Source organism: Capricornis sumatraensis, chromosome 16 (assembly GCF_032405125.1).
Source record: "Capricornis sumatraensis isolate serow.1 chromosome 16, serow.2, whole genome shotgun sequence".
In the NCBI taxonomy this organism is placed as follows: domain Eukaryota; kingdom Metazoa; phylum Chordata; class Mammalia; order Artiodactyla; family Bovidae; genus Capricornis; species Capricornis sumatraensis.
This window is the reverse complement of record NC_091084.1, coordinates 75,304,414-75,327,840: the sequence shown is the minus strand read 5'-3', so window position 1 is coordinate 75,327,840 and position 23,427 is coordinate 75,304,414. Positions and strand designations below refer to the sequence as shown.

Sequence of the window (23,427 nt, the reverse complement as noted above, 5' to 3'; positions counted from 1 at the left end):
CCTTGAGCGAGTCACTTAACTTCTCTGAGACCTGGTTTTCTCTTCCCTAAGATGGAGGTGACAGTAGGGCTGCTGGTACAGGAACTGCCACTTAACCTTGCACTTGGCATGGAGAAGCTTCAGTCAAGGTTAGTAAATCTGACTCTTCTGATTAGCAGGGACTCAAACACAGTTCCGTCTACATCTCTGTGGTCTGCACCTGTGCTCTTTCCCCTGAGGGTCTGCGTCATCCTTTACTCAAGACAGGCAATCAGATCTCTCAGAGCTTTCCAATCCCCTCTCCTCGCCACAGACTTGACCAAACTTCTGCCTCCATGCCGCTCCCCGCACCCCGACACCACCGCCTGTCCCTTCCTCCAGCTCAGCCCTGGTCTTGGGACCTCAGCAACCGGGGACGTGTGGTTGGAACAGAGATTTGAGTCACTGCTGCCCCATTTTTACAGACGAGGAAATAAGGCACAGACTGAGAGCCAGAAGCCAAACATCCTGGCTCCTCATTCAGGAACCTTCAGGGAAAAAATGAGGCGACCCGGCCTCTCACCAGACCTGGGATGGTGAGCAGCCAAGAAGCTTCCAGAACCCAAGAAGCAGACCAAGGCTTTTCCATTCCCAATTCCATCGTGGTATGTGATGACTGATCCTAGTACTTGTGGATTTAAACTTTATCCAAAAAGAGAGTCTTGGAATGGGGGAGAGGAGGAGGGGAGAGACAGGCGTGGAAATCACCCTAGGAAGGTATTTCCTTCCCACAATCCCAAGATTATGGTGGGTGTGGGGGAGGGGTGGGGGAGGGGGGGTGTGGGGGAGAGGTGTGGAGGAGGTGTTGGGGAGGGGCATGTGGGGGAGGGGAGGGAGGGGTCCCTGACAGAGGGGGGACCCTCTGTGAGCCTCCAGGAACTCTGCTTTCCCCCCAGACGGCTCACTTCCTCCAGCCCTTCAACCCTCACCTCCTGGGCTGTCTCAGGACCAAGCCTGACCTTCCGCCCCGCAGTGGGGTAGCTCCCAGGCTGGTGAGATTCCCCCTTCAGCGTCGGCCTCCTTCCCCTCATCCCTCACCCCTCACCTTTGCTCCCAGCATGGAGCAAACATCTGGGGGTGAGGACAAGAGGAAAGCCGCCCTTCGCCTGCCCTGCAGCCTCCAGCACGAACTGAGAGCTGTCTCACTCAGCCACAGAGGGTCTGAGAGCAGGGAGAGGAGAGAAGATTCAACCCTCTTATTTGAATAAGTTGAGATCCACGCCTCCAGGGCACCAACCGTACCTTTTTCAACTGGTATCTTCTGTCTGGAGTGTCAAGATTCTCCTGAGGTCTCTTTCCGATAGTGGCTTCAGGATAAACTCTAGAAGGAGGACAGAGAGAAATATATTTTAAAAGGCTAAGGGAGCCTTCCCTGGTGGCTCAGGGGTAAAGAATCCGCCTGTCAATGCAGGAGACATGGGTTTGATCCCTGATTCGGGAAGATCCCATGCACCACAACTACTGAGCCCGTGTGTCCTGGAGCCCGTGGTCCACACCAGACAAGCCGCCGCAATGAGAAGTCCGCACACCACAATCAGACAGTGGCCTCCACTCGCCCCACCTGGAGAAAATGCCCATGCAGCAACGAAGACCCAGCACCGCCAAAAATAAACAAATAAGGCAAGGGAGGGGGGGCATGCGGCTTCTGGGGGCCATGTCGCTTAGATATTCACCCACTCTCTCCTCCCATCTCTGCAGGAGGTGATACAGAAGCCAGACAGGGCCCAGCAAGACAGAAGCAAGCACCCAGCCCCACCGAGGGTCCCAGGATGGCGTCCCCAGTGCCTAGGGCTCAGGGTGTGTTTTCAGTCTGGGAGCCTGTACAACGGCCCTGTGACGACACGGAGCGGGCTGATTGCAGCACCACACTGCGTCTCTTTGCTTCTAGCTAGAATGTTATCAACTTGGTGTGGGGACTCCATGTTCCTCAGGCGAAGTAAAAGCTCTCTGAGTCATTTTGAAAATGCGAAAGCGAATTAATCATTGCTTAATGAATGCAGGCTCTGGGGCAGACCCACACTTTCAAGATCTGGTCTTCAGACACAGGTAAGTAGTAAGTGGAGAACACTCTGATGGTGAGAAAAACAACTCAGCTCCAGAGCCCAGGACCCAGAAATCCAGCCCCTCCCCACACCCCCCACCTCCTCTCTGTCAGTTTCATGAAGAGTTCGAAGGTCACTGGAGAAGGCTCAAATTCACTGCGTCCAGGCGGCATACCTGTCAGCCAAGGCTTAGGCCAGTTCCAGGGGACCAGCTCGTTCACATGCCCAGCTGAGCAAAAGACACAGCTGAGCACAAACAGGGAGGGCCAGGGGCCCCCATCCCTCCCTTCCAATGACCTGTCCGCGCACAAGCCCCGATTAAATTTCATGTTGCCTCAAATAATGACAATGATCCCAACGCCCTCAACAATCTCATGAGAAAGTATGGCCCCGTTAGGAATGAGGACCACAGTGAATTCCGAGGCGTTAACTTGCCCATATGGCCATACTGCTGGAAAGGGACAGACCCGGGACAACACTCTGGAAGTCAAGCCCTTGAAACTGCCCTGTCCATGGTGGGGGAGGCCTAGTTCAAGGAGAGCAATGAGTTCAAGGTCTGCCCTGTAGGTCCCAGCACCAGCGCACCCTATGCATAAAAGAAGTTCTCGGAACTCCCTGCTAACTGATGGCGAACAAGGCTTGGCTGGAGGACATGACCTCGTTTTATTTGGCTACCTAATTTGGCTATTTATTTGGATGCCTCAGACATCCACCCAAGTGGTGTCACCCCAGGGGGCCTCGAGTGCCATGGGCCAGACTAAAGCTACAGTCAGAGGAACTCATGATACATATACATGTACAGATACACCTACAGTCATATCCGTCTCCATATACATCCATACACATACGGATAAGGACGTATATGTACATAACTTTCATTTTTAACTACAAAAGTGCAAGTATTTCCTTACTCATTTATCCTGTTTAACAGATAGACTCACTGTGCAATCTCTGTGATATGACCTTCCAGGCTATAGTCCATGTAATCACATATGTGTGTGCATGCATGTTAAGCCGTTTCAGTCATGTCTGACTCTTTGTGATCCCATGGCCTGTAGCCCACCAGGCTCCTCTGTCCATGGAATACTCCAGGCGAGAATACTGGAGTGGGCTGCCATACCCTCATCCAGGGGACCTTCCCCACCCAGGGATCGAACCTGCGTTTCTTACATCTCCTGCACTGGCAGGCAGGTTCTTCACCACTAGCACCGTATTTGTGTACACGGGTGGATAAGCATGTACCCACGGTGGCCCACAGGCAGACCGCGGGATCTCCACGTGTTATACCACCCCAGCTCTCCGTGAGACCATGTCCACCACTGCAAGTGAGCACACAGGCATCTTCTGGAGTCTTCTTCACAGTCGCACAGTATCCACGGTAGGTGTGGACCACAATCCCTCCCCTCGTCCACCATGCATAGGGAGTATTTCCATTTCTGGCTGTTACCACCGTGTGGCCATGGTCCCGCTGATGCACTCATTTCTGTGTGGATGCTTTCAAGCACTTTCAAAGGCTGGATGCCTCGAAGATGGACGGCCAGGCAGAGGCTCTGCAAACATCACATTTGACAAACTGCCTTCTCCCTATTGTTGTTGTTGTTTAGTCACTTAAGTCGTGTCTGACTCTTTTGCGACCCCATGGACTGTAGCCCGCCAGGCTCCTCTGTCCATGGGATTTCCCAGGCAAGAATACTGGAGTGAGTTGCCATTTCCTTCTCCAGGGGATCTTCCCAACCCAGGGATCAAACCCAAGTCTCCTGCGTTGGCAGGCGAATTCTTTAGTGCTGAGCCACCAGGGAAGCCCCACAATACTGGATTAACTTCCTTCAAATAGCAGGGCAGGAGCCCCTTTGCTTGAATGCAAACTTGAACTCAGAGTTGCTTTTCTGCTCACCTCCCGGTGGCCTGGGAGGTCGTGTTCCCTGGATGAGGCAGGAGTTTATTTCTTGGCTTACGTAGCTGTCCACTGTTCCACTTCCCCGGAGCATCTCTGTGTTCCTGGCCCACCTGAGCCCAGGAACTACATTTACAGGCTCAGAACTGATAATGAGCTTCTATGAGCTCTAGGGACCGCGAGGAACACGTATTAATGTCAAGTGTGCCCGTCAGCCACACAGCCTGGGTGAATGTCACACATTAACAAAATTAAAGGCTGCAGCCACGCTGGGAAGGAGCCGCGGGCTGTGTGTCAGGAGGTGCGAGCAAGGCCCGTCAACAACAAAATTACTTTCTGGGTTTTGCACTCCTGAGCCCGAAGCTGTCTTCAGTCTTCGATGGAATTCTGTCTTCCTGCAGCCTAAGAGGAGATTAGTTTATTACCAGCCTGCCAGGAGAGGTGAAATCCGGCACTAATCCTAATTCCCATTTAAGCAAATCTGCATTGTGTGAGGGAAACCAGCTGGGCTCGGAATTTCTTCCCCTCTCCCCTGAGATCTCCTCCCAGCCCCATCCTCTCTGTGGGGGAGGGAAGTCACTACAGATGTTAGACCCAGAGCCCTCCAAGGAGGGGAAAAGAATCCTAGGGTTTAGGGCCAAGACGGCAATGTGGGGGCCAGGGCGGGGGGGCTGGTGACAAGAGGCAGCATCTAAAGGTGGCCAGCAGGGTGATGGCAGCTGTGGTTGACTAGGCAGTCTCATGCCCTGGACTTGCTCTTGCTTTTATCCAAAAATCCGCACCCCCACCCCCTCCACCTGCAGTTTTAAAGTGAAACAGGTTGGAATCCTGCTGTTGTTCAGTTGCTCATTCGCTCTTTGCGAACCCATGGACTGCAGCACACCAGGCTTGCCTGTCCTTCACCATCTCCCAAAGCTTGCTCAAACTCATGTGCGTTGAATCGGCGATGCCATCTAGCCATCTCGTCCTCTGTCACCCCCTTCTCCTCCTGCCTTCAGTCTTTCCCAGCATCAGGGGCTTTTCCAATGAGTGGGCTCTTCACATCAGGTGGCTAAATTATTGGAGCTTTCAGCTGCAGCATCACTGACCACGCTAAAGCCTTTGACTATGTGGATCACAACAAACTGTAGAATCCTGAGTCCACCTCTGACAAGCTCGGTGACCTTGAGCAAATGAACTTCCTGCTCCACGCCTCAGCTCCTCATCTGGGAAACAGGGTTAACAACAGCTGATGACTCATACAATGTGAGGATGACATGACGAATGTACACACAGGACTCAGCTAAGAGCCCGGCACGTAATACCCTGTTTCTTGAATGTAAGACTCCATGGGTTATAATTGCACCATTAGTTTATGGGTTTCTGATAAAGAGAAAACAGTGCCTGTGAAGCTATTTGATTGAGACATCACTTTTTGTATGATGCACCCCCATTTCAGAGACCTTCAAATATTTTTTAACAAGGGTGTCTTCAGTTCAGTTCAGTTGCTCAGTTGTCTCCAGCTCTTTGCAGCCCCACGGACTGCAGCACGCCAGGCCTCCCTGTCCATCACCAACTCCTGGAACTTGCTCAAACTCAGGTCCATTGAGTCAGTGATGCCATCCAACCATCTGTCATCCCCTTCTCCTCCTTCCTTCAATCTTTCCCAGCATCAAGTCTTTTCCAAGGAGTCAGTTCTTCACATCAGGTGGCCAAAGTATTGAATTTTCAGCTTCAGCATCGGTCCTTCCAGTGAATATTCAGGACTGATTTCCATTAGGACGGACTTGGTTGGATCTCCTTGCAGACCAACAGACTCTCAGGAGTCTTCTCCAACACCACAGTTCAAAAACATCAGTTCCTCAGCGCTCAGCTTTCTTTATATTCCAACTCTCACATCCATACATGACCACTGGAAAAACCATTGCTTTGACTAGATGGACCTTTGTTGGCAATGTAATATCTCTGCTTTTTAATATGCTGTCTAAGTTGGTCGTAGCTTTTCTTCCAAAGAGCAAGCATCTTTTAATTTCATGGCTGCAATGATTTCACCATCTGCAGTGATTTTGGATCCCCCAAAATAAAGTCTGTCACTGTTTCCACTGTTTCCCCATCTATTTGCCATGAAATGATGGGACCAGATGCCATGATCTTTGTTTTCTGAATGTTGAGCTTTAAGCCACCTTTTTTACTGTCCTCTTTCACTTGCATCAAGAGGCTCTTTAGTTCTTCTTCACCATAAGGGTGGTGTCATCTGCATATCTGAGGTTATTGATATTTCTCCCGGCAATCTTGATTCCAGCTTGTGCTTCTTCCAGCCCAGAGTTTCTCATGATGCACTCTGCATATAAGTTAAATAAGCAGGGTGACAATATACACCTTGACGTACTCCTTTTCCTATTTGGAACCAGTCTATTGTTCCATGTCCAGTTCTAACTGTTGCTTCTTGACCTGCATACAGATTTCTCAGGAGGCAGGTCAGATGGTCTGGTATTCCTATCTCTTTAAGAGTTACTGTGGGCAAGAATCCCTTAGAAGAAATGGAGTAGCCCTCATCGGAGAAGGCAATGGCAACCCACTCCAGTACTCTTGCCTGGAGAATCCCATGGACAGAGCCTGGTAGGCTACAGTCCATAGAGTCGCAAAGTGTCGGACACAACTGAGCGACTTCACTTTCACTTTCCTGCATTGGAGAAGGAAATGGCAACACACTCCAGTGTTCTTGCCTGGAGAATTCCAGGGACGGTGGAGCCTGGTGGGCTGCCATCTATGGGGTCCCACAGAGTTGGCCACGACTGAAGCAACTTAGCAGCAGCAGCAGCCCTCATAGTCAACAAAAGAGTTCAAAATGCAGTACTTGGGTACAGTCTCAAAAACAACAAAATGATCTCTGTTCGTTTTCAAGGCAAACCATTCAATATCACAATAATCTAAGTCTATGCTCCAACTGATAATGCTGAAGAAGCTGAAGTTGAATGGTTCAAAGAAGACCTACAAGAGCTTCTAGAACTAACACCCAAAAAAGGTGTCCTCTTCATTATAAGGGACTGGAATGCAAAAGTAGGAAGTCAAGAGGTACCTGGAGGAACAGGCAAGTTTGTCCTTGGAGTACAAAATGAAGAAGGGCAAAGACTAACAGAATTTTGCCAAGAGAACACACTGGTCATAGCAAACACCCTCTTCCAACAAAACAAGAGAAGACCCTACACACGGACATCACCAGATGGTCAATACTGAAATCAGATTGATTATATTCTTTGCAGCCAAAGATGGAAAGCTCTAAACAGTCAGCAAAAACAAGACCAGGAGCTGACTATGGCTCAGATCATGAACTCCTTGTTGCCAAATTCAGACCTAAATTGAAGAAAGTAGGGAAAACCACTAGACCATTCAGGTATGATTTAAATCAAATCTCTTATTCAGTGGAAGTGACAAATAGATTCAAGGGATTAGATCTGATAGACAGAGTGCCTGAAAATCTATGGACAGAGGTTCATGACATTGTACAGCAGGCAGTGATCAAGACCATCCCCAAGAAAAAGAAATGCAAAAAGGCAAAATGGTTGTCTGAGGAGGCCTTACAAACAGCTATGAAAAGAGAAATGAAAGGCAAAGGAGAAAAGGAAAGATATACCCATTTGAATGCAGAGTTCCAAAGAATAGCAAGGAGAGAGCCTTCCTCAGTGATCACTGCAAAGAAATAGAGGAAAACAATAGAATGGGAAAGACTAGAGATCTCTTCAAGAAAATTAGAGATACCAAGGGAACATTTCATGCAAAGATGGGCACAATAAATGACAGAAATGATATGGACCTAACAGAAGCAGAAGATATAAAGAAGGGTGCCTTGGAATCCATGAAATATACAATAAGAGGTTAGTCAATGCTAGTTAGTGATGATACTAGCCAGGTACTCCCGTTTTGCAAGGTCTGGTTCAAAACTTAATTTTCTTCCTCCTCTTCTTTCTTCCAAGCAAAGGAAATCTGCATTTAAAAATAAATATATAGGGAAAAAATCTGACAGCCACTTCAGTATCCTGGATAAGACCCAGATGAGAGACTTAAATACCTACCCTGATGTTTTCTACTCTATATTAAATTGAAATAATATAAACACACACACACACATATATATATTCAATGGTGTACACACTAGGAGTATGCAGCCTACTGGCTTTTCAAAAGCAGAGCACCCTGTGGAATGGGACACCCAGATCAGACTTCCCTCTTTTCCCAGTCGTCGTTTCTCTTCCACCCCACCTCCCCCCAGTCATCCCTGTTTCTCTATCCTCACCGCAGCTCCCTGCCGGTCCCCGCCTGGGCACAGCCCGCGGTCGCCTGTCTGCTTACTGCAAGTAGGCTCCCTCTTGTCTACCAGCCTGCTGCTTCTTTTCCTGCCAACATGCCCTCTCCTTTGCTGTCAGACAGAGCCCATTTCTTTCTCTCCTGCTTCAATGGGTTACCTGGCCTCCCTTTGCTTATACCCAGGACCTTTTATCATCTGACCCCTGGCTGACTTTCCAGCCCATCTTCAGGTCCTTGCAATATGCACAGACCCCATAGTCAAACTGAACTGACCTGGACACTCATGCCACACCACCACACTCAGTCGGATCTGGCTGTTTTTCATTCTGCCTGGAAGTCCGTTCTGCCTTTCCTAACCCTGAACTTCAGCCCCACCCCCATATCCCCAAATCACTAGGAAAACTAGTGTTTTGGAAAACTCATCCTGCAAAAACCCTTCTTCCATATCTGCTCTGAGAAACCTTCCCAGACGTACACAGGCATGATTCATCACTATTCTCTGGGCTCTTGTGACAATTTGCGTAGACAGGTAGTAAAGTCAGCATCGAAGCACAGTCTATTTTCTTGTTCATGTGATGTTTCTCATCCATCAGACTGAAGGATGTGGGTGATGTCTTCCCCACTCTGTGGTCTCAATTCCTGACTCAGCACATAATGGTTGGGTGAATGGGTAGTTGCTATGACAGATGAATATATGGATGGGTAGAGAGTGGATCTGCACAAGAACTGAATGGTAGAAGACAAAAGGGAACTAGATTGTAGTTGGTTGCAGAGATGGATGAATAATTAAAGACATAGAAAGATGAACGATGGATACATGCTTGCAGAAATGTGCAGATGAATGAATGCAAGCGTGCATGGGTGCATGGAGACAGAATGGACGACAGATGATGCACATAGCTGGATGGATGGATGACGGACAGATGGACAGGTAAATGGAGTAATGAATAGGAGCACAGGTGGAAGTGAATGTACCTACAAAAGAACGGGTTTTATATGAAAAGTAGGAAGGCAGAACTTGGTTAATGGAGATAAGAGAAGGAATGAAAGACTCTTAACTATTTGCGTAACTTCCTGTGGCCCCTAAGAGGCTATGTTTTTTCCAGTAGTCATGTACAGATGTGAGAGTTGGATCATAAAGAAGGCTGAATGCCAAAGAATTAATGCTTTTAAACTGTGATGCTGGAGAAGACTCCTGAGAGTCCCTTGGACAACAAGGAAATCAAACCAGTCAATCCTGACGGAAATCAACCCTAAATATTCATTGGCAGGACTGATGCTGAAGCTGAAGCTCCAATACTTTGGCCACCTGTTGTGAAGAGTTGACTCATTGGAAAAGACCCTGATGCTGGGAAAGATTGAAGGCAGTAAGAGAAGGGGCCGACAGAGTATGAAATGGTTGGATGACATCCCCAACTCAATGGACATGAGTTTGAGTAGACTCTGGGAGACAGTGAAGGACAGGGAGTCTGGTGAGCTGCAGTCCATTGGGTCACAAAGAGTCGGACACAACTTAGTGAATGAACAACAATGAAATGGCTGAAAGGTCAGGCTCAGCGGACAGTGTAGAACCATTTGGATGGTTACCTGTGAGTAGGCTCTAAGGGAGCAAATCCCCACTAGAGCCTGCTGCCCCTCTGCAATGTGGAACAGGGTGGGTGGTAGGTGGAGTGCCCTCAGCATCGAATGGCAGTAAGTACCATGGTCAAGAGACCAGGCTTTCCTCTCCCACAGGCCTAGGTATGAGTCTCAACTAGGCCACCTGCCACCCTTGGGGCCTTGAGAAAGTTCCTTATCCCACGAAACCTCACATTGGTCATATGCAAATTCTGGACCACCACAATCCTACCTCATTGCCCTGAGCTGTAGATTAGATGAGCTGCTGGTGCTGCTAAGTCGCTTCGGTCATGTCCAACTCTGTGCGACCCCATAGACGGCACCCACCAGGCTCCCCTGTCCCTGGCATTCTCCAGGCAAGAACCCTGGAATGGGTTGCCATTTCCTTCTCCAATGCATGAAAGTGAAAAGTGAAAGTGAAGTCGCTCAGTCGTGTCCGACTTTTAGCGACCCCATTGGACTGCAGCCCACCAGGCTCCTCCATCCATGGGGCTGTCCCAGGCAAGAGTACTGGAGTGCATTGCCATTGCCTTCTCCAATTAGATGAGTTAAGGGATTATAAGTGATTCCCACGGTGCTCAGCACAGAATAAGCCCTCAGAGGCCATAGAAATTACATGAAAGAACTTGTTGCTACTTTCTATAAAGAGGGTAGTGGCCACGATCAGTGGTTCCAAGCATAGTCCTCAGACCCTGCCCTCTCTCCCTCAGGGGTCTACACTCAGAACAGGTGGCATCTATACCCTGTATATACAGCTTACCACTTTAATTCCCAGTAGATGGACTTTCTAACTGATTACATATTAAGTTTCCAGATAATGTTGAAGATGACTGATTGAGAGCCTCTTGATATCCTAAAATCCCAAGTCAGTAGGATTTCAGAGTGGAGGGCTGGGAAGTCTTCCTGGAAGAGGCAGCAAGAAAAGGAGAGACAGAAGAAGGTGATCAGCTCAATGATGAGCCTTTTCCTGGCTAGCTCCTGCTAGAAATCTCTCTCTTTCTCTCTCTCTCTCTCTCTTTGTTTTTCTCCCTCCCTATCTACTAGCCACCCTAGGTGGACCAGCCTTCCTTCTGAGTTCTGTGATCACCAGGACTGTGGGTCTTGAGCCCCAAGAAAGGACAGCATCCTCGGTGAGTCCTGGAACCCAGCTCCGCCTTGGGCCCCCTCACCCTACACCGATGCCAGGCCACGGGATCCAGGCTGGGCTGCTGCCAGCCAGATGCATCGCTTGTTGACGGATAAAAGCTGTGCAGTTTACGGCTCCAAAGCAAAGCTGGGGCTTTGTTTGGCTTTGTTTTAAATTAGCAACGCAGGGGGTTGGCGTGGGGGTGGGGGAGAGGGAGAAGAGCCAAGGCTTGTTCAGGACGAGTTCCTGCTGCGTCCTGCATCTCAAAGATCCCCCGGGCAGCCCTAATGAAGCCGCCTGAGCTCATCACGCCTCTGCCTCGCCTCTCCACCTGCACTTGTCTCGCTGGGGGAGGGAGAGCGCTTCCCAGGGCTGCTCGCCCTGTCACTCAGCCCCATCACCCTCTGTTCCCATGATGCGTCCCTGAATGAGCCTGTTAATTGTGTCCCAGGGTCTCGATGGGGCTGAGTGGGAGCCGTGACATCCTCAGAAAGACTGGGAGGTATGATTTATCTTCGCTCGGGGAGGGGAGGGCCGCACCTGCCATCGGGCACAGTGCAGGGGGCGCTGGCACTTCTAGTCAGGGCCCAGGAGGATCTGCCTGGTCAGCGAGGGACTCCCAATCTGAGCCCATTAGCTCTTGGTGGCTTGGGGAGGCTGGAAGGGCCCCGAAGAGAGAGGTACCTTCCCCACAAATTAACATGTGAAGCTGTTAATTCTCACTGCAACTGTCATTAGTGATCATCTCCCCTTCTCGGCACCTGCTGTCAGGTCTGGAGTTTTTCTGCACATGCCAGTCAGGGTCTCCGGTGCCCTCTGCATAGCACGGGGATCCATCGGACAGTTGCCACCCCTACGATGCTTGGCAGAACAGGAAGGAGAACTGGTGAGACTGCCCTGTCACCAGCGGGCAATGCTCTGCGTCTGCTCCCCCTCTTTCCCGACTGGAAGCACTTTTTGGTACCTGAGGGGGTGGGCGGACAAAGGCTGTGCCTCCCCTGGAGCAGACTGTGCTCCTGATCTTCATTCCTCTTCCTCCCACACTGCAAGGAGAGAATCACCACTCTTCCCATTTCACAGGTAAGGAAAGTGATCTGAGCCACAGGGTTTTTATGTAAGTAAACATTGGTTTGCGAGCATGCTAAGTCGCTTCAGTCATGTCCCACTCTTTGCGACCCCATGGACTGTAGCCCACCAGGCTCTTCTGTCTATGGGGATTCTCCAAGCAAGAATACTGGAGTGGGTTGCCATGCCCTCCTCCAGGGGAACTTCCTGACCCAGGGATCGAACCCACATGTCTTATGTCTCCTGCACTGGCAGGTGGGTTCCTTACCACTAGTGCCACTGGGGAAGCCCAGACATTGGTTTAGTTCTTAGAGAAAGGGAAAAAGAATCAATAAGACTGTCTGCTAAGTAAGGCTCACTCATTCTCACAAGGAGATTGGGGCTCCCGCAGACCTGTCAGACAAGCTCCCAGAGGGACCCAGGAGCCCTAAGGGTTTAAGGGACTTTTCTCTGAAGATGGAGCCTGACTTGCTTGGCCCCGGCTTCACTGTGTCATCTGAAGCACAGAGAAGGGAAAGATCTGAGCCCCAGTACTCTTGTACTAAGTGGTCAGCATCCTCCTCTTCACTGACAAAGGAAGGAAGTGATGCTCAGAGAGGTCACTTGTCTGCCGTGACAGAGCTGGACCAGGCAGAGGGAGGACCAGCACTCATGGTGCTGTCTGTAGCCAAAGTTCTGGAGCCACTTCTCCGGAGTCCAGTGTGCATTAGGCTAACCCCGTGAGGATCCTGTCTCCAGAGGATGCATCTGAGAAGTTCTCAGGCCATTGGGCTGTTTGGACAAAGATGCCTGGTGTTTCAAAGGCTTCAAGAACAATCCAGCATTTCCCAGCATAGGGTTCAAGAAAAGCTGAGACCGTCTCAGTGCTGAAGCTGACTTTGGCACAAAATGAGTCTCAACATGCTGCAGACCCTGAACTCAATGGGGAGCCACTGTGCAGCCAGCTTTACACCTACGGGAACGCCTGTCTGAGGCTATTCTGCCTCTGAGAGAATCAGTATTAAAAAGCCACATGACAGTAATAGAGATGTTCCCAAACCAGCCGCCCTGCCGTTATAGCCAGGAAGCCGGAAGCTGAGAACTCATAACTGAAGGGCCAAGCCTGCAGCCCACCACAGCTCTCCTCTGCAACGTGGGGCTATTAATTCAGCCTTTACAACCCACAGGGCTGTGGTGGAATCGGGGAAAAAGGCACCCCAACTCCTTGTAATTCTTCCCTGCTCAATATATTTCCCTGTAAATATATTCCAATGCAGAAAAGGGTCTGCGGGAGGTGAGACGGCAGGTCTATTAGCATTTTGATGGGTTTTTCCCAACGCGTGGAACAAGAGGGCTTTAAAATTCATCGCTCAGAGATTAATCCTTCCATCACCCCTCTCCCTCCACAGCTGGAGGTGGCCAAGAACTTTTTACCCCTTTAAGACCTTGATTAGGGAAAAGAAAGGAACTCAGCTCAGTCTCAAGAGTGCTACAGAGAAGAGAGAGCCCTCCAAACACAATTAAATGGCAGAATCAGGCACGGGGGGTGGGGGTGGGGGTTGGTCAGAAGGCTGAGATACTAAGTGGGGGTTGGGAGTTTCTCTGACTCAACAGAAGCACACAGCCAGTCCTGGGAGGAGCCCCTCTAGTTCGGCACAGCACGGTTCATCGGTTCATCGTTCGTAACTGACGAAGGCCAGGCCTCTTAACATGCCTGTGCGCTCACTCGACAAGCATGGCAGAAGAATCACTATGTGTGCCCTATTAGGTGCTTGGGAAAGAAGAATCAGGAAGGCGGTTCGGCTCAACAAGTCTCTGATCTCAGGAAACTCAGTCTAGATGGCGAGACAGAGAGAAGGAAATTGACAAATACAAGAAAATGCAGCAGGCGACTGAGGCCAATGCAGTTGCCCTGAGACCCCAGTGCGGGGGGGTTCGGTTCAGTTCAGTTCAGTCGCTCAGTCGTGTCCGACTCTTTGCGACCCCATGAACTGCAGCACGCCAGGCCTCCCTGGTCGGGGGTGGGGGGCACCTCAATCAAGCTGGGCTGAAGGACAAGTCACACCCTTGGGGGACTCCTGGTCCTTCCTCAAAACTTGCTTTTGAAAAAAAAATGAATGCGAGGGAATATTAAGTATGGAAGGTGAAGTGTGCAGTTAGGTAGGATATGATCAGTAAGAATATATAGACACTGGTAGGATAAATGATAACTGAACTTTCACCATCACATTGGAGCACTGTTAAGCAGACTCACCCAAGGAGCGATTCTCTAGGGCAGGGGTCCCAGACCCCCAGGATCTAATGCCTGATGATCTGAGGTGGAGCTGATGTAATAATAATAGAAATAAAGTGCACAATAAACATAATGAGATTGAATCATCCTGAAACCATCCTCCCCTCCCCAGTCAGGTCTGCGGAAAAACTGTCTTCCATAAAACAGGTCCCTGGTGACAAAAAGGGGTGGGGGGCCGCTGATCTAGAGGATTCTAGAGAAATGTGATTTTGACTCATGGGAGGTTACAGGTGAATTTGTAGATGATTTTTAGCCTGGTAGAAAAGATAACCCAAAGGTGCGGATTCAGCTGTGTGCATCCAATCCAGCCATCTTTTCCCAGTATTCTTTCTCCCATGCCTACATAACTGCTGACTCTCTAGTTCTCCTGAGAACCAGCTTTACCCACGAGCTTCTCCTGTTGGCTCCCCCACTTACAAGTTAAATCAGCCTTTGATCCTTGTTCAGTCTAGATTTACATGTGATTGAGGATTTATAATTTTTTGAAAAGTATACTTCGACAGTACACGCCCAATTACACACACATGCATACTTGCATTCAATGCACGGGGTAAAAGTAGAAAAAAACTACAGCAAAATGTTACCAGTGGGTATCTTTAGGGAACTGGTGTTTGTGTATGAGTGATTTTTACAATCAGGAAAAAAGCGATAAACATTATTTTTTAAACGGAGAAATACACACCCATTAAGATCCCCAGGCTAACAACTAATACAAGCTGCTTGCTCATCCCATCTGTGAGGCCACGTGGGGCTCTAAGCACCTAAGTGGACCACCTCATTAAGGCCTCACCATCACACCATCCATGCCAAAACTACCATTACTCTCCCCATTCTACAGATGAAGAAATGGAAGCATGCGAGTTAGCCTCAGATCCCAGATCTCAACAGTAAGAGCCAGGATCTGAACCCCAGGCAGCCTGGCCCCCACAGCCTGCCTGCCTAACCACCCTGCCAGACGCCTGCCTCCCAAGTGGAAAAGGAAGAAATAAACACATCTGCCGGGCTGCCAGGGTCAGGCTTGGAGAAGACCATGTTCCCACCCACTCCCAGAGCACCATGTGCTGGGAAGTCAAGCGCAAACCTCGCCAGCCTTGAATTGAATTCATATGTGTCTCTCCCACACTTGCAGGCTGGGAGTGCTCTTCTCCATTCTTGGAACCTCCCATCAGGACTCAGTGGATGCTCAGCACATGTCTCGGAATACCCCTCTCCCTGCTCTGACGGCAACTCTTCTAGCTAACCCCGTTCAGGGACTCTAAAAGGTAGCCTCTAATTAATAGCACACTCCATCTCTCTCCTTGCCCACATAGGCACTACAGGCTGGTTTATTACCTGTATCTTAAAGCAAAGGGCAGCCTGGCTTCAGCAAAGAGGGGATTCAGCACGTTGGAAAGGGACCTGGCCTTGGAATCCTGGAGGACGTGGGCTCCTGCCTCCAAATCACTGTGTGACCTTGGGCAAGCCACCAAGCATCTCTGGGCCATGGCCTTGCCCTTAAAATGGGCAAGGGGGACCCGCTATGCTGTGACGCCCCCGATGTCTTGCCAGCATCAATCTTGCTGCCGCTGCTGGGGTGTTTTATATGCAGCAGACGTGGAGCACACACCAGAGACCCACGCCTACTGATTCTTAGTAACGCTCTTCACGTGGCAGGTCACTGCTGGTTAAATCTGTGTGGAAATTAGGTGTTGAGGGAAGAACACCTTGTGATCTGGAAAACCAAATTGGGGTGGAGGGCTGCAGAAGGGGGAGTGGGGAAAATACTTCATCTCAATAGGGCTCTTAAGAGCCCCGACAAACTACCATATCTGTGGATTCGTTCTGCTCACAGTTTATTTATTTATTATTTATTTTGGCCAAATATGTTTACAGAGTTGAGCAGGATTGTTTGGATAAATACCCTGTTTCAAAAGATTCCAAGCCAAAAGCCCCATTTTCCTTGATTTAACAATAAATATCCATCCATCTCTACCTATGACTTTGAGGAAGACAGAAGAGAATAATTCAGAAATGTCAGCCGCTAAGGAAGTGTCAATATTGAAAGACACATCTCTGGGAGATTAATTAAGATCAATAGCCAAAAGAAACACAGGAGAGCCCTCTTCTTAAAATGGGAAATGATACTGCTAATGAAAATGATTCTAGCGGACATGTCGGCCTCTGATTCCTGGGTGAGTTCATGCCCCTTGCAGGATCTCAGTTTCATTAACTGTCACCTAATGGCCTGTGATTCTCAGAATGGGTTTCCCAGGGGTTCCTCAGGAGACACCCACGTGGAGAGGGAGAGGGGAGGGGGGACTCGCTGCCTATGCCTGCTTCACCAGGGCAGCTCCTCTCTGAGTTGTTTCGGAGGCTTCATGGTGAACTTTCTTTGAGGTCTGTGACCACAGGTAAGTTGAATGCCACTGGACCAAGTCGTCCCAGACCCTTTTCACTTTGGCATCTGGAATCTGGGATGCTGAAGATGGTACCTTGGTTAAGAAACTGCAAGGTCATCTGACAGGCAAATGGTTTTTCATCCAAAGGCATCGTAGTGATCCGTGTGTAACAGCACTTGGGGACAGAACGCCTCTGACTCTGGGATGGGCTCTCTGAGCGTGCATGCATGCACGCTCAGCCGCTTCAGTCGCGTCTGACTCTTTGTGACCCTATGGACTGTAGCCTGCCAGGCTCGTCTGTTCATGGGATTCTCCAGGCAAGAATACTGGAGTGGGTTACCATGCCCGCCTCCAGGGGATCTTCCTGACCCAGGGATCAAGCTTGTGCATTGCAGGCAGATTCTTCACCCAGTGAGCCCCCTAGGAATCCTTTACAATGAGTGACTGAGCCCCAAAGAGGGTAAGAGATTTACCCAAGGTTCATAATGAGCTTGACCTAGAGGAGGATTAACTTTCAGACTCCCGTCTTGAAATCCCATTTCTTCCCCCTCCACGTTGGCACCACTGGGCCACTCAGGACAGTGTGCTTTGGGGGTCAAAGCTTAGCACAAGCGCAGGTCGCTGCCCTGTCACAGACCCAGCCATGCCTCCCAGGCTCCTGTCTCACCATCCTTAATAGGGGGATGATTTTCGTACATAAGCTGTAGGGCTGTTGCAAGTATTCAGGAGGACACTATATGCCATTATTTGCCATAACCTGGGGCAGAGACAGGGACACAAAGTAAAACGGATCCTTCCACTGGGCTCGGTGCAGGAACCATAGTATCTTTCTCCTGATTTCCACCCCCTTCCCGCATCAGCAGTGGCAAGCTGACCACCATCCCTGTTTCCCTAGTCACCTCTCCGGGGGACACCAAGAAGAAGAGGAATGGGATCCAGTGAGATGCTATGACGTTGTGTCTCTCCAAAGTCAAGCACGAATCACCGTCTTGAACTTTCTGGTTTCTCCTGACCTCATTTCAAGTTCTAGGCTCCAAATAAAACGATGTCTCCTCAGCGCTGGGAAATGGCTAAAGAGCAACTTCAGGTTGGCACACAGTCTGCCTAATGAGACGGAATCCACTCGCAGCGTCAGGGAAATTAAGATGCGGAAAGGACTTTATCTCTGAGCCTCTGAGATACTTCAGAAGAAAGTGACGATCCCTCTAAATGCAAACTGGTCGCTTTGCCTCTGGTATGAGAGAGGAAACCAAGGCCCAGAGAGGCTGAGTGATTCTGCCTGTGTCACACAGCCATAGAGTGTTTGGGTTAAAGAAACTGGGTGAGAACCAGATCTCCTGACCTCAAGGCTCTGCTGGGACTTGGAGGGGCAGTGGGTGAAGGGGATGAGGGGGAGCAAGGGTCAGGAGGGAAGTCTGAGTGTGAAAATGAGCACGAGCCTCTGAGGGAGAAGGAGAAACCTCTGGGGCATCTGACCTCCCCCCTGCACTTCGACTGTGAGCAGGGAAGTGTGAACAAGCGTGAGCAAGAGGGCTCTGAGCGGGGAGTGAATGAACGGGCGAGTGAGGGGAAATCCGAGTGTTGGAGAGAGAGAACAAGAGGAGGAAAAGCATTTGGGCCGTTTTCAAATTCCCACAGTCAAATAAATCAAAACAGATTGTTCTGAGACAAAAAGCCCATTTCAAACCACATCCTTTACCCCAAAGTCCACCCTCAATGGCCCACCTAATGCATTCTCACGGCCGACAGTAAGAGCGACGGTAACATTCACAGTCATAGTTAGGATTCCTGAACAGCCCTGAGGAGCAGGTGTGATCAACACCCACTTTCCAGATCAGGCCACTGAGGCTTGGAGAGGGGAAGTCACTTGGTCCCTACATCTCCTCACCCGGGTGATTCCTGGGATAAGGAAGCCTGGTGAGCAGCAGAGATGCAGCCAGCAAGCGTCTTCCAGAAGCACTCTGTTCCTGAGGACCCTCCCCTTAAGGAGGGCTGCTCTGGCCACTGCAAGCAGGATGGAGAAGCAGGCACCAGAGCAAGAAGGGAGTGAAGATGGCAGGTTCCCAGCTGTCCACAGGGCAAAGCAGATGCCCGCCTCTGCAGGACTGCCTGGCACCGTGATGGGCAGTATTAGCTATTAGGAGCTGTGGGCATCACTTTGCCTGGGCGCCTGGCCCTGAGCAGCCAGAGGAAGACCCTGCCCTTCCATGCAACTCAGGCCCTGGTGCACAGGACTGGACCAGCGAGAAGGTCTCCCATCTCCCTCATCGACCTCAGCAAAGGGACGTGGGTCCAGGTGGCCACATCTCAGTGACCATAGCATCTTGTGCCCCCAGTGGACATGAAGGGACAGCACCAGGCAAATGTCACTCTGCCAGGCAGACCCAGCCATGACGCACACCATGCATTTTCTCATCTTAATCTTGTCCCGACCCCCGAACAATCCTTTGAAGTGGGTGTTACTCTTTTGGCTTTGCAAACAGGTTAACCGAGGCTCAGAGAGACTAAATAACTCCCCCAACGTCTACAAAATTTTAAGTGTCCGCATGGTGAGGACCGAAGCCAGCCTGACTTAGAGACTTTGCCCATTCTACATCACCCATCACTCACCCGCAAAGCCTTTCTCTCTGAAGGAGGCTGGGAGTCCGTCCCCAAGGGCAGCGTTTCAAAGGCAAATCCCAACATACAACCTGAAATAGACAACCTTCCCCGAGGGGCAGCCCCTGCTCACCCCCAGCCTGCTCTTGCCCTGAAGGCGCCCCTCTGTCAAGGAAAGCAGAAACCTAGAGTTCTATGCTACGTCTTTTTCAACTGGCTAGAATTCTGTTTTCTGTTTTGTTAACAATGCAATATATTGAAATATAACCTATAAGCAGAAAAGTACCTGGATCTGAAATGCACAGCTCCATGAACAGTCCCAAACTGGACACACCTGTCAAACCAGCAGGCAGAACACGAAAAGAAACAAACCAGCTCCCAGAAGGCCCCGGTTCCCTCTTCCAGGCTCTCCCCGACTTATGCCCACACGGAACCACTATCACGGCTTGATTTAACACCATAGCTTCATTTTGCTGACTTTGAACTTTATATAAATAGAATCCTTCTGTGTATTCGTTTTCACCTCTGGGGTCTTTTGCTCAGTATCAGTTTTCCGAGATGTCCCCCCAAATTGCCATCAGCGGTAAGGGTTCATTCATTCTCTGCTGTGTAGTACTCCTAGATCCATTCTAGAACTGACGAAAATTGAGTTGTTTCCAGGTATCACATCTCATGGAGAATGAGGCCACGGACATCCTCATACATGCCTTTTAGGAGCACATGTATGCCTTCCTATTGGAATCATACTTAAGAGTGGAATTGGTGGGTCATATGATCTATGCATGCATGGTCTAGGCATGCTTCAGCTGGGCTTCCTAGGTGGCTCAGTGGGTAAAGAATCCACTTGCAATGCAGGAGATGCCGGCAGACACAGGTTCGATCCCCAGGTCAGGAAGATCTCCTGGAGAAGGAAATGGCAACCCACTCCAATATTCTTGCCTGGAGAATCCCATGGACAGAGGATTCTGGTGGACTACGGTCCATTGGGTCACAAAGAGTCGGACATGACCGAAGCAACTAAGCACGCACGCACACCCAACATTTTAATGTTGAGTCGGTTTTAGGTCTTAAACATTGTGCACCTTAAACGAAATACATCTCCAGCTAGGATCTGGCCTGCAGGCCACCATGTTCACGTTGCACCTTTGGCCTCTGCTCCTCATTCATTGTAGCCACCAGCCAAACCATCTTCTGCCGTGCCTCACAAGTTCATGTGATACAGTAGGGAAGATTCTAACATTCCCCTTCACTCACTCACACTGATGAGTGATTGAGACCTCAGTTAGCCGTCAAAGGCTGTCCTTCAGTGAGTATTTCTCTCATTTCAGCTCAGTTCATTTTACTTGCTCAGTCGTGTCCGACTTTGCGACCCCATGAACCGCAGCACACCTGGCCTCCCTGTCCATCACAAACTCCCGGAGTTCACCCAAACGCATGTCCATTGAGTCGGTGATGCCATCCAACCATCTCATCCTCTGTCATCCCCTTCTCCTCCTGCCCTCAATCTTTCCCAGCATCAGGGTCTTTTCAAATGAGTCAGCTCTTTGCATCAGGTGGCCAAAGTATTGGAGTTTCAGCTTCAACATCAATCCTTCCAATGAACACCCAGGACTGATCTCCTTTAGGATGGACTGGTTGGACCTCCTTGCCGTCCAAGGGACTCTCAAGGGTCTTCTCCAACACCACAGTTCAAAAGCATCAATTCTTCAGCACTCAGCTTTCTTTATAGTCCAACTCTCACATCTATATATGGCAACTGGAAAAACCATAGCCTTGACTAGACGGACCTTTGTTGGCAAAGTAATGTCTCTGCTTTTTAATATGCTATCTAGGTTAGTCATAACTTTCCTTCCAAGGAGTAAGCATCTTTTAATTTCATGGCTGTGATCACCATCTGCAGTGATTTTGGAGCCCAGAAAAATAAAGTCTGTCACTGTTTCCCATCTATTTGCCATGAAGTGATGGGACCGGATGCCATGATCTTAGTTTCCTGAATGTTGAGCTGTAAGCCAACTTTTTCACTCTCCTCTTTCACTTTCATCAAGAGGCTCTTTAGCTCTTCTTTACTTTCTGCCATAAGGGCAGTGTCATCTGCATATCTGAAGTTATTGATATTTCTCCCAGCAATCTTGATTCCAGCTTGTGCTTCTTCTAGCCCAGCGTTTCTCATGATGTGCTCTGCATATAAGTTAAATAAGCAGGGTGACAATATATAGCCTTGATGTACTCCTTTTCCTATTTGGAACCAGTCTCTTGTTCCATGTCCAGTTCTAACTGTTGCTTCCTGACCTGCATATAGGTTTCACAAGAGGCAGGTCAGGTGGTCTGGTATTCCCATCTCTTTCATTTTCCACAGTTTATTGTGATTCACACAGTCAAAGGCTTTGGCATAGTCAATAAAACAGAAATAGATGTTTTTTTGGAACTCTCTTCCTTTTTCCGTGATCCAGTAGATGTTGGCAATTTGATCTCTGGTTCCTCTGATGAGGAACATCTGGAAGTTCACGGTTCATGTATTGCTGAAGCCTGGCTTGGAGAATTTTGAGCATTACTTTACTAGCAATGTGAGATGAGTGCAATTGTGTGGTAGTTTGAGCATTCTTTGGTATTGCCTTTCTTTGGGATTGGAATGAAAACTGACCTTCTCCAGTCCTGTGGCCACTGCTGAGTTTTCCAAATTTGTTAGTGTATCGAGTGCAGCACTTTCACAGGATCATCTTTCAGGATTTGAAACAGCTCAACTGGAATTCCATCACCTCCACTAGCTTTGTTCATAGTGATGCTTCCTAAGGCCCACTTGACTTCACATTCCAGGATGTCTGGCTCTAGGTGAGTGATCATACCATCGTGATTATCTTGGTCGTGAAGCTATTTTTTGTACAGTTCTTCTGCGTATTCTTGCCACCTCTTCTTAATATCTTCTGCTTGTTAGGTCCAGACCATTTCTGTCCTTTATTGTTGCCATCTTTGCAAGAAATGTTCCCTTGGTATCTCTAATTTTCTTGAAGAGATCTCTAGTCTTTCCCATTCTATTGTTTTCCTCTATTTCTTTGCATTGATCACTGAGGAAGGCTTTCTTATCTCTGCTTGCTCTTCTTTGGAAATCTGCATTCAAATGGGTATATCTTTCCTTTTCTCCTTTGCTTTTTGCTTCCCTTCTTTTCACAGCTATTTGTAAGGCCTCCTCAGACAGCCATTTTGCTTTTTTGCATTTCTTTTCCATGGGGATGGTCTTGATCCCTGTCTCCTGTACAATGTCACGAACCTCCACCCATAGTTCTCTATGAGGATAAAATTATTGGGTTGGCCTAAAAATTTGTTTGGGTGTTTCTGTAACATCTTATAGAAAAACCCGAAAGAATTTTTGGCCAGCCCAACACATTGCAATCACTTGAGCAATGTTTTCAAACTACATGTGCCCAGCACTGCGCTAGTACCGATCAGACTTCCTGAGAACACAGACACCCAGGCATGATTATTTTGGAATGTATCCTAATTAAGAACCTTTGTGAGAGGACATATGCACGAAGCCAGAGCGCCCAGCTTCCCAGCAGCTCATCTCTAGCATCCTGGAGGTGCTACGTCACTTCAGTCTTGTCCGACTCTGTGTGATCCTCTGGACTGTAGCCCGCCAGGCTCCTCTGTCCGTGGGATTCTCCAGGCAAGAATATTGGAGTGGCTTGCCATGCCCTCCTCCAGGGGATCTTCCCGACCCAGGCATCGAACCCACATCTCTTGTGTCTCCTGCATTGGCAGGTGGGTTCTTTACCACTAGCGCCACCTGGGAAGCCCACCCAGCACCCTAGGGTTCCTAAATCTACCCTGTGGGCTAGCACTCCACCTTCCTCTAACCATAGCAGACATCAATAATTGATCTTGGCCCTCCTTCCTGCTGAGCCCAAGTAACCCAGCCTGATCTACCCTTCAGCAGGCCCTACTAATCGATCAGACTTGGCATTTGAGATTAAATGTATTTCTTGGGCCTTCCCAGTTGGCACTAGTGGTTAAGAACCCGTCTCCTAGTACAGGAGACTTCGGAGACATGGGTTAGATGCCTAGGTGTGGGGAAGATCCCCTGGATGAGGGTATGGCAACCCACTCAGGATTCTTGCCTGTAGAATCCCATGGACAGA

The 23,427-nt window shown here is 49.3% G+C and overlaps 1 protein-coding gene across 2 annotated transcripts in view; it reads right to left on the bottom strand.

Moving 5' to 3' along the window:
* The window catches only part of TSPAN18 (tetraspanin 18), a 203,685-nt gene that overhangs the window by 162,220 nt on the left and 18,038 nt on the right, over window positions 1-23,427 (bottom strand). For both annotated transcript variants that reach the window (XM_068989282.1, XM_068989284.1), the window contains exon 2: window positions 1,261-1,339. The gene's annotated coding sequence lies outside the window, so the exon portion shown is untranslated. The remainder of the gene's footprint in view (window positions 1-1,260; window positions 1,340-23,427) is intronic.